The following is a 12,510-nucleotide window of genomic DNA, read 5'->3' as shown; positions in this document are numbered from 1 at the left end:
TGAAAATAGTTGATGATGCTAAACTTATGTATAACACATTGGCTGTACCATGTAGTGCGACAGGAGAATTTCAGAAGGGACACAACAACCAGGTATAACTATATAGATGTCATATATGTAACAGATGATTAAAATCTTGGATAATACGTTCTCAGGAAAGTGCGGATTCTAGTACATTGTAACAGTCTCACTCAAGACACGAACCCATATTCTCAGCGTGAGACACCAAATCGCCAGCACGCAAAGTCAGCGACACATTCAGCCATCGCGGCTTCCACAAGAAATGTATTTCTGAGAACGAGTAGTCTGGATCATACACTTTTTATACCTCTCTGGCCACTGTAACTTGGAACTGGTCACACGGAAGAAAACTGGGAATTCACAATGCCTTTCAGAAAATGGTCAAATATAACATGTATTAGATTTGGAAACACGCTTGTATATTTATTTTCACAATCTTTGGCCACACTTCCAAATACAGTTTGTCGTCCATCTCCTAGGCCTGAAAATAGTGGTTAGATTGTTAGATTTACATACAAGCCTTGGACAAACTCAAACGTTAGCATCTCATGCCGAAGACCTGGGATTAGTGCAAAGCATAAAACAATTTCTTGTTGATTAAAAGGTGAGAATTTGTGGATGTCAGCTTCTTTGCAATATTGCTACAAGCTACAAGCAGCGTAAAACCATGTTCATAAATTGCCTCACTAAAATTCTAAAGATACGATCAAACAATTATTCTTATGTGTGGCATGGAGCAACAAATGCTTTGAGTAGAACGTCTTGTATGGTTTAACAAGTCACATGAAGTAACTGAAATAGCATACCAGATATATATGATGACACTGGACGATTAATACCTGTTAGTAAAAACATAATTCAATCATTGTTTATACCATAATTTAGTGGCTGATATTCTACCCAAAGAAGTCAAAGAATATGCAATTCTTTCATATTACTATGGGTAATATGTGTGGTCATGATTGCTCAGTTCCTATACCAGAGAACAGTAGTGCTTACTTTGGTATGCTATGATAAATACCGTCTCTCGTGTCTCTATTTAAACAAGATTTACCGATGCAACAGTAGCAGTGATGTACACGTTTGTTTTCAGAGGATATTCAATCAGCTTTTGTTAATACAGTAGTTGAGGACACATTCGACTCCTAATATAACAAACGCTACTGTAATTCCTGATAGACACATGACCCATACACTCCGCAAGTTACTGATGTCAATCTTCGGTCTTGCTGGTACATATGGCTCATGCTGTGTGTTGTACCACTTTCTTGCCAGGGCTTCCAATACACCGTTATCATACAGACGAATGAGTCTGAAAACAAGAATAGTTAGATTTGTTATTCCACTGCACAATATCTGAATCTTTTGTTTTATGGGTGGAGGAATGTAACTAGTTTGTAATTAACGGCACATTCTATTTTCCCGTTTACATCTCCATAAATTACACATTAGATCATCAACACATAACAATGAGGACCACAATTACGACAAGTGCAAGGAAACTGCACCGACGTATATATCAGTGGCTAATATCATTAAACTATAAACATAAACATTAGTACTTACTTGTCTGAAAACATCTCTGCAAGAGGTGAGTTGAGAGGAAATGGCAGGCTCAGATAAATTGGACCAAGACCACATTTCATCCTTCGAAGGTTATTGACTGTAGTTTCCATACCATCAATAGTGGCTGAATCGGTCATGAATGCGTAGTAGCCAGACTGTAGGAGCATCTTATAGAGACGATCCTCGTCCAGAGAGTTTCCGATGTTTGAAGATCGGGTGGCCAACACCTTTGTCCAGATTTTCCTACTTACACTATCATTAGAATTCTGAAAAGCATGCAGAAAGTACATTTATTGGATATCAGCTGATATAAGTAGGTTGCACATATGGGGCGAGGGGAACTTCGTGTTTCATCCGGGACATCAAATTGCATTCGCAAAATGTGATCAATAGATAATCAAAGCGATAAATACTTGGATTTGCAATGGCCTACGGCAGACAAAAGTTCCCATCCAAGCAGATTAGTATTATATTCTTAGCAACAAATTTCATTCACATAGTGTGTACCTTTCCCAACAGTATGACGAGGAGGAGTCAATGCACGGTTTACAAACAGTGATGCTACTGACCTTGTACATATCTTCAAAGGATGATCCTTTACGAATTATTATTTTGAAGTCTCCATTTTCTGCAAGGTCTTGCACCGTATTAAAAGGGTTTATCTCTTTCACCACTGATATAATTGCAACCAGGTTACCAGTGTATACTGCAACAATGGTGATGCAAAACATCCACCAGCTGGTGTAGAATATACGGCCCGATATGCAGTGTGCGAGATGCAGGGAACCTGTGGATGCAATGTTTACTTTTGTTATATTTACTACTCCAAAGAAGCTAAAACACCTGATACTTTCATATCGCTGTAGAATAACTGTTGTCATAACAAAGAATAATTTGTCATTGAACTTCTTTTGAGTAGACTTGGTTTGAGAAATTCAACCAATGTTTGGCAACATTTTGAAAAATATTTCTGGAACATATGATGTATCTCAAGCATATCCTTTCCGCTTAGTGCACTATTATGTCATTTTCCTACTTGTATTCTATAATTATATTTACATGAGGAAGTTTGAACTTCAGCGGCGGATACGCCAGAGGCAGTTAAACGTGAAGACAATTCCAGGATCAATAGTTCTGAAACTTTCATATTACTGTAGATTGTCAGATTGTACTATTGTCATAAGAAAGATTCGGTTGTTATTGAACTTCTTTGGAGTAGTCTTTGGGTGGTTTGAGAAATTCAACCAATATTTGGCAACATGTTAAGCCTATACGTTTAGCTTAGTGCACTAATATGGCATTTTCCTACTTGTATTCTATACTCATATTTACATGAGGAAGGTTGTACTTCAGCGGCGAATACGACAGAGACGGTTAAACAATAATTCTGATACGTCATTTGAAGAATACAAGTCTCATTTAATTGCATTCTGTTGTGATATGCCCTTCATTTCGCATATGGAGGTCATGGAAGAAGCTGCATCCGATGCATACATTGTACATAGCCTGCTTTCCTTGTCTTAGGTCGACATCTGGCCTCAGTGACATTCGAGGCTTCATTAAAACGTCAAATGTGGAAAATATTTTCAAATTTGACACATAAGTAACAAATATAATATCTGATGCAAATCCCTATTTAAATATATACTGAACATCATTGAAAACGCACCACGTGAACATTTTGAAATATGGTAATAGGATTGTTTTGAGAGTGAAAATGAACGTTGGAACAGACAATATATAATCCTGTACAGTAAAGAACGGATTGCCCGAACACATCATGGAACACATCACATGACAACAACATAATTCATGCACAACACACACGAAAAGCACAAATTGCATGCGTAAAACATGCTGATTAGGGGTATAAATGACCGTCGGCAAAAACCGTTCTCATTTTAGCTGTACCTCAGCAAGTAAAGTTTATTTTGCAATGCCAAGATTGTCACCAGAGGAACGAGAACGGGCGTTTGGCATGTTGCAGGTTGGCACATCAAGCAGGATTATTGCCAGACGATTCGGTTGCCATCATTCCACCATCCTAAGACTTGCCAACAGGTACCACTAAACAGGAACCATCAGGGACCGCCAACGTCCTTACCAGGCACTTATTACCACCCCTCGCCAAGATCGAGACATGGTTCGGCGCCATATTCGGGATCGTACGTTGCCGGCTGCCAGAACCGCCAACTCTGTCCCAGGCCGACGTGGTTTGATCAGTGCTTCCATCGTCCGACGCCGTCTCCGTGCGGCAGGATTACGGTGACGATAGACATCGCCGTGAACGCCGACGAAGGGCTGAACAGCATCGTTTGTGGTTGTTACGACGTTGGCATGGTGTTGTGTTCTCAGACGAGTCACGTTTTCACTTGCGAAATGCTGACGGGCGTCTACGGGTATGTGCAAAGAGATCGATGGGGTTGGAGAAAGCATTATGGTGTGGGGAGGGATCAGTTATCATCACAAAACCGCTCTGGTAGTTTGTCGTGGCAGAGTGAATGCCCTTTACTACCGTGACACCATTCTTCAGAACAACGTCGTTCCCTTCTTTAACCAACATCAAGATCTGCACCCATTCCAGCAGGACAATGCTCGAGCGGACTCTGCACGTGTTGCAACACAGTTTCTGGCAAACAACAACATTCCTCTACTTCCATGGCCTGCATTGTCACCAGATTTGTCTCCCATTGAACACTTGTGGGATTACATCGGCCACAGATCAACAACCTTGGGTAACTTGAGAATGCCTTGCAACAAGAGTGGAATTGCATTGCCTCAAAACATTATTCAGAGACTTATCAGTTCAATGAGGAGACGTTGCAAAGCTTGTGTTGCTGCTAACGGTGGTCATACACGTTACTGACCTTCCAATTTGACTCCATCCTTCTCTCATGGTCAGCTGAATTAAAACTTCACTGTTTTGCTGGATTGGTTCTTGTTTCTTTTCTTTACCAAACATTGGACTACAAAAGTATGTAAACTTACACCGATTGCTCATTTATGCTCTTGGAAATCCAAACTAATACAGGCGGTGCGTTTTCAATGATGTATAACATTATCCGTTTAACTGTAATCACTTCTCCCTGAAGATAAAAGTGAAACATGTTGGAGAAGATCCGTGTCGTGTGATTATTTCAGAAACTTTTTCTTATATACACTTTCTGATTCACTCTCTTATAGTGATGATACTATTAGACAGTGAAACACTGTTAGTGAGTGAATCGACCCTGGTTTTAGCAGAGATTTCTTATGAATGTGAAAAGGGTTCTGTTGGCTTTATTATCAATTACATAAATCTAATGACAGAAGTTTACACATTGCCCAGTACTTCAGAGCTATTAACGCACTTTTTATTTCCGAATATTTAACCGACGATGATATCAAATCTTTGCTCAAACCTTGAAAGTCAACATTGTCCCCAAATCTGAATACCTTGTTTGAACGGCACACGAACCGCCGTCATGACATTGTCCGATGTTGATGGTGGACATGCAGGATTCTCCTCATGTTGATCGCCAACATTGCATCGTTCCAGCAGTGTGTACAGTCCTATGCACCAGGCCATCGTCAGCAGTCCGCATACGTACACTTCCCATTTAAATACAGACACCAACAACATCCAGTGGTTGTCATTAGCCGACAGCTTCCTATGGACGACTTCACATTCGGATTTGTACAGAATAGAAGAAAATGCAAAAGACTTGCTTCTCCTAAGACTTAGCCCGTAAGGTATGCCGGAAAGATCGACCTCCTGAAAAAAAGGTTGGAAATGATTGAATATGTACTGTTCCAATGGATCTACATATGCAATCTGATTGATTCTAAACATTCCCTCCTTACATTTCGTGCAACCATACCAAGGAGACCGCTCCATGTTTCTTTCAATTCACCCCATGACTGGTCAGGTGGTTCGATCAGTTCATATCTGAAGTGAAATAGAAAGAAATTGGTCATGGAAAATAACTTAATGAAAGTGAAATGGTATGGCTGTGAAGGCGGACAGATGATATATCAACATAATTACATCTATTATTACTCGCCCGTGGAAGATACTGCAGTGTAATATTTGTATGGCAATATTACACTAGTGTAATACCGTTAGACGTATTACGTCATAATGGTTACAGTTATGACGTCACAATGCTAATACCTCTGTCAATGGTATTAGGCCTTGCTTGAGTGGTAGAAAGTTGAGTGTCATCAGACTTCGTAGGCAGTTCTATCAGTTTATGTTCGAGAGTAATAAACAGAATACTCGTGACAGATTTAGCATCAAACTCGATTTCGCTCGTTTGATACCAAATCATTAACTCGTTTAATAAAAATGGTATTACACGGAAGGTCGTTTAGTATCCTCTATATACTAATGGAGTTTTTTCAGATTTTTATTATGGATGTATTGTGAATTTGACAACAAAACAATAACACGATCCTTGGAGATCCGGGTTAGAATTGGTCCATGTCTGTCGCAAGAAGCCAATGTCGGGATTAGGTGGTCGGACTCGATGACTTTGGTTGATACATCGTATCTCAGTTACGTGGGTCGACGCTCATAGTGTTGACCACCGGATTATCTGGTCCCGATTCGATTAGTTCCAAACCAATGCCATGTAGCTGGAATATTGCTGAGAACGGCGTTAAACAACAAACAAACAAGCAAAAGAATAACAATTAAAAGACTGATACATATAATGGAAATTGTTACTTATAAGACGTACGTGAAATTGAGATATTCACCAAGGCCGTCAAATAAATCCTTGCAGGCCTGAGTGTACACAATGGACCCATTCGTTGAAGCTGTTTTCGTGCAAAATTGTTCCCACTGCAGACAAGACGAGTATGCATCAGGATAATTGCATTCTAAAACCAATTCGTTACATTCCTCTTTTAGCCAAATACACGAGAGAAGTTGTCTCCGATTGCAGCTTAGGTTGTGTTTTTTTCTTGAAGAGGTTATGTTTAATGTGAATCTGTTTGACTGAACTTTTTTATTTAATTTCCTTAATATAGAACGTTGAACTACAGTGATGACGTTGTTAATCGAATATTTTTGCCCGAATAAGATGGCTCTATTTCTTCTTCAGATTTGCTGTTTTTTAAGTTGCACACATTATCAAAGCATTTAAACATGTAACTCTGGTTGCAGCTATTTACCTCCAAGATGCCAATTTTCAGTTTTCTTTCATTCAACATGTATGCTGTATTGGGGAAGACAGGGACTACAAAGGCGGCGTATATTTCCCTGTTATTTGTTATGTTGCCGACTGATGACCATTGTCGACCGTTAGGCTTCCACAAAAGAGTACTGATTTTAACAATGGAGATACCAGACATACACTTTTCCTGAAACAAAAGTAAAACACTTCTTAGGGAACAAAATAATGTTCAATACGGTAATATTTATCCTCAGTCAACGGTGGTTACTGTGATTCTTCAATGCTAGTTTCATGTCAGATTATCTCTTATAATATACCTTGACTGCTATCGCTATGTTGTCCAGATCAGTATGTACTTTTGATAACAATGGCGGGTCCACAGTGAGGAAGAGCCATTTCGAAAAATGGCGCAACAGCGTTCTTTGTCCGAGTTCCTTGTCTTTTCTGGAGGCCTATGGCAGAAAGAAGTAATCATGAATGTATACTATCCACAAAACGAAATTGTATTAATGGGAATTAAAATATACTAGGCACATAAAGAAAATGTGCATACAAAACCTATGTAGACACATAAGGATTTAAACTCAGAGATTAGTGACATGTATCCAACATGCATGCACGAGCCACGTTCCGTGACGTCAGTGGGTTCGTCCTTGAAACGTGCAATACGTTGTTGCACGAGCATTCCGGGAAAGAGAAACAGAGCAAATGAATGCCACACAATACTGTCACTTTGGAAAGCTCAACCCCTGCCCTTGCGATCGTTCAAAAAATTAAACGGCTATTGAAACGCATAGCATGCCAAGGCTCACGTCTGCACAACGTCATGAGGCCATTGGGATGGTCCTTTGGGGAATGTCTCAACGACAAGTGGCTGCACATTTCCATTGCCACCGGAACATCATTTCTGCACTGGTGAGACGCTAACAGAACTAAAATGTCATCGATCGGCCACGTTCTGGACGTCCACGTGTATCAACGCCAAGACAGGACATATGGATAAGGGTGACCCATCGTCGCCACAGGTTTCAGACGGCAGTGATGACTGCCCGAACCATCCCATGACTTCGCCGTATCCACCCCAACACAGTTCGACAACGTTAACGTCATCACGGGATCAGACCACGACGTCCCGCCATACGGCCTATCCTGACACAACGTCATCGACAAGCTCGCCGAATGTGGTGCCGAAATCATGTCCGCAGACCCTTGTTTTGGTGGAGAAATGTTGTTTTTACAGATGAGGCCAGGTTTAACATTTCCCATAGTGATGGACGTCAACGTGCCTATAGACCCGTGGGAGAACGTTATGCACAGGCCTGTGTATTGGAGAGGAATCGCTTTGGTGGTGGTTCCGTGATGATTTGGGGTGGAATAACAGCACGCCAAAGAACTCCTTTGGTGATTGTTCAGGGCAACTTAACCGGTGTGGGCTACAGGGATCAGATTCTTCGACCTGTGGCAATTCCTTTTCTGCAACGTCATGGCCCTGGGTTAACATTCCAACAGTACAATGCCCACCATCATACGGCAAGGGTTGCTATGGATTTCTTGCAACACCACAACGTTGGCCTGCAAATTCACCGGATCTCTCCTCGATAGAGCATGTTTGGGACGAGATGGATCGACGTCTACGCCGTCTTCCTCATCAGCCAGATGACGTCCTTGACCTTGCAACAGAACTTGCGAGAATCTGGCGTGACATCCCACAAGCCTTCCTTGCACGTTTGATAGGTTCTATGTGTCGTCGATGCACTGCTGTTCTCAATGCCGATGGTGGACATACCCGTTATTGAGCTTGTGACATGGTCGTTTGACCCCTGTTCCGCTTGTGGACTCGTGACGTCATTGTGATTGACTTTTCAATTGAAATTCTCCCGACTTGTTATGGTCTCATGATCCCTCCATTAAAGTTTATATATACCTTTGACATTGTTATCGTACTTATCAACTGGGATAATATTTTGACAATGCATAGTTTCTTTATGTGGCTAGTATATATATTAGAACTACATGTGTACACAAATACGTATGTAAGCAAAAATGCATGTGTACGATTCGATGCGTCAGAGGTTTTGGCATGTATACGTGGAACACGCTGGGGAATGTCCATCTTGATAAACTGAAATGTTCACGCAAATTAACACCTTATGAATCAGGTATAATCAAATATCTGAATAATTTTGTTAACGTACATGTAATTCGTGAAACTTACGATGTCTGTTATGGATGGCAAGCAGTTGTTAATCCCGTCACAGAAGACGACAAAGTTGAACAATTTGCTATAAATGTTGATTCGGTTCTTCTGGAGAGTTGTCTCCATCAAGCCAGTCAGACTCTGTTCAAAGGTGTGCATTTGGAAGAACATCACAGTCACACCATGCTGTGTAGTCCACTCCTCCATTATGTCATGTGTATCTCTTTCTGTCAGAACAAATGCGAGATAAAAACAGGAATAATATTAACATGCACAGTGATCGAATTTGGGCGCAAATATAGGTAATCTAAGATAACATGATGCTTTGTTTAGTTCAGAAATAGGTGTTCAATTGTAAGGACCAGAGAAAGATTCACTTACTGATCGATGTATCACCAACAAAAATCAAGGAAGAGCCCGGATTGAGAGACATCATGTTTAGTAGGTGATGTAGTTCATTTTTTCCAAATATTAGTCCGGAAGGCACTGTAAATAAATAATGAATGAAATATCTTGTACACTGGTACCTGGAATAATGAAATCAGTGAAATAATGTGTTCAGTTTGTGTAGCCACTGTAACTCCTTCAATACTCCTGGAATATGAGGGCGGATGTATTAAACGTGAATGTCTTTAATGTATTGATATTCATACAATAAAAGGTGCTAATTTTAAGAATCATCTTATGCACATTTAAAACTCATAGTAATATGCCTTATAATAATGTAGATATATATCAAATAGTTTCTCCACATATCAGAAAGTATAACTTTCAATCAAAAGGGGCAATGTAATGAAACACGATCTAGTTATGCATAAATAGAGGCACATTATGTGTCTGCTCTAGACAAGATGCGAACAATAGCCACATTTTAGCAAACTATCCAACATTACATTGTGCAATTTACACTACACTTAATATTATACTTTGACAATATCAAAGAAAAACAATTATAATATAATTGAGTTTCTACAAACCTGTCACGTTCTCGAAACGAGTGCAGGCACAACCCACAATAAGCAAATGACCAGTTACATACACGTACATTTGTACAGCGTACATGGCCTGGACGTTTTATGCAATATTCTTCAGAAATGTCCAGATCAACCGACTTACAGCAGGAAATAAACGAATAGTTTGGTTAAATTAGACGTTGTTGTCATTTAGTGGATGTGTTTCCTGTGTATGAATTGCTGGGTAAATATGCATTCATGAGTAAATCTACTGGAACCGACAGAGAAGTCAGTAAACATTGTACGTTTCTGGCAGGCCAGCGAGCGGTTCAATACTTTATCGTGGTGTTTTGTGTGGTGTTCCTTAGTCAGCAAAATCCATAATGGAAGGTTTGTACGTTTGCCAACTTCAAAAGCTAATGGGGGAATTGTTTTCAAGGGAATCAGTTGGAAGTATTGACACAGCCATAAACACAAAGGCCACCGGCAAAGAATAAGCGTTGTACATTCTTCTTCTTCACGAGCTGTCGTTAGCATTCAATGCGCCATCGTGCTAGGCGTTTTGGGTGTGTGTTTTTTATTAAGAAAAGCAAAGCGAAAATGTCAGCTACTGAAATCAAGTATAATCGGTTGAATATGTATCTTGATCAAATAGACGTAACAAAAATGTAGTCAATCTACAAAACCAAACTACGTGGACAGGACAGACTCGTCACGGAGTGGGTAACGTGTGTGAGTGTGTGTTTATGTCTGTGTGCATGTGTGTGTATGTGCTTTAGTTTATGTCTTTTTGTGCATGTACATACGTATGTACGTGTCTGTAGGTGTGTGTGTGTTTGTGCCTCTATGTCTGTATTTGCCTTTCGTTTTCGTGTGATTTGCGAATGACTACTGTATGTCTGAGTGTGTGTGTGTGTGTGTGTGTCGGTATTTTGTCTCCATCTCTCTCTCTCTCTTCTCTTCTCTCTCTCTCCCACTCTCTCTCTGAGATGGTACCAGACGTCCTTCAACCCTGAATACGTTGTGATAACACAGTAGATATAAACCTGTACCTCACGTCTACCTACCATTTGCAGGTAGACATCGAGTCATTCGCAAGAGCGTCATGTATACGTTGTTCTAGCGGCGTACCACATCTCACAGGTTGTTGTTGTACAGTTCACAAGATGGCCAAATGCGTGTCATGTTTGCTGAAATCTATCTCTCTGATCTGTAGTGGGCAGGACAGTATTTTGTATGCTGTAAACAAACTGGGGCAGTTTGAGAAGGATCTGCTTGATAATAAGGTGGGTGTGATCGCTATGGAGAAAAGGATACTAAACACCATAGATGTTGTCAGGGCATCCTTGAGAGCTGAGTTAAAGGAAAACATACGGGATGAAGTGAGAGAAGCCCTGGCCGAGATTCTACAAGAGGAGTCTCTTCAAGACAAGGCGACAAGTCAGGTTTTCGCTGAACTGCGGCATCTGAAACATGGCTATCTTGAGTAGAAGAGTCAGTTTTATCATATCTCAAGATCGCTCAGACACTTGCAGAACTAGATGACCATATTTCACGAATCTATCCCCAAGAAGGCAGATGTGTGGAATCGAGAGAACGCCAGTGTTATTTGTGTCAGAGATAAGCACAGACTGGAAAAGGAACTACAGAAGTGTGATGTTACCTCTGCCAATCTCAAAGCTGACATCAAGCGATGCACGACATTGAAGGACACGTGTCAGTCACAAATGTCAAAACTGATAACAAAAGTCAGTGTCTCCTTCTACCCCGTTCCTCCAAATGTTACACTCACTCCAGGACGACTGTGTCAACACCGACGCCGAGGCAAGAGGAGGAAACGAGTAGGATTTTGATAGTTCCAATGTGGTCAAGTACCCCACATCAGTTCCGTCAACTCAACATTCACAGTAACTCCCTTAGTGTCCACCCTCATCACACCATGAAAGATGTGACTTCCCTTGCTCACATAGCAAAGACAAAGAAACTTCTGATTGGGTTAGGCAGCCCCGATAAGATAGTGTCATCTACACTGTATACACGTCACGTGACAGTATTAAGAGAACGTATACGGACAGTTGGCATGACAGTGGATGAAGATCGGGACATCGTATTCATGGCCACCACTGTACCACGATTCTTAATCAGCCGCATGTCTACACATGGGGAAGACTTCACTGCTATCATTGACTTATCCACTTACGGTAGCAAATAGCTCTTGATACAAAGAGAAGGAGGATATATGAGTGTCATAACAAGAAACTGTTCACTGTGACATATGATGGTCAAGGCCTGACAAAATTAGCCACAGGAAGCCAACTGGTTGCTGTAACCCTGGATCAGACAGGGGGCGTGTTGTATTATAATATACAGGTGAAACTGAAGAAGATGATTGTGTCCAATAATGTGAGTACAGAGGTGATCACACTGAACGCTGTCTCCTGGATCATGAGACTGTATAGAGGCACCATCTACTACAGTAGCTATGGTTCTCCTATTGTAGGTGCAGTTGATGTGACATATAACACTGTGGCATATACTCTGCAGTCAGTCAGTATGATGGGGGCACATACTTACTGTATGTGTTTGATTCCCTAAATGTAGCAATCGCATCGGG

At 40.8% G+C, this 12,510-nt stretch overlaps 1 long non-coding RNA gene across 1 annotated transcript in view; it reads left to right on the top strand.

Annotated features, from left to right (window-relative positions):
• The window catches only part of LOC124272972, a 65,713-nt gene extending 53,560 nt beyond the window's left edge, over positions 1 to 12,153 (top strand). The window contains exon 4 of the long non-coding RNA XR_006897509.1: positions 12,102 to 12,153. This is a non-coding gene — a long non-coding RNA (uncharacterized LOC124272972). The remainder of the gene's footprint in view (positions 1 to 12,101) is intronic.
• The last annotated feature ends 357 nt before the right edge of the window (positions 12,154 to 12,510 follow it).

This window comes from Haliotis rubra, unplaced genomic scaffold (assembly GCF_003918875.1).
Source record: "Haliotis rubra isolate DU_JTF1 unplaced genomic scaffold, ASM391887v1 Scf175, whole genome shotgun sequence".
NCBI classification, from domain to species: Eukaryota; Metazoa; Mollusca; class Gastropoda; order Lepetellida; family Haliotidae; genus Haliotis; species Haliotis rubra.
Note: the sequence above shows the minus strand (reverse complement) of the source record. Positions and strands in the feature narration are given on the sequence as shown.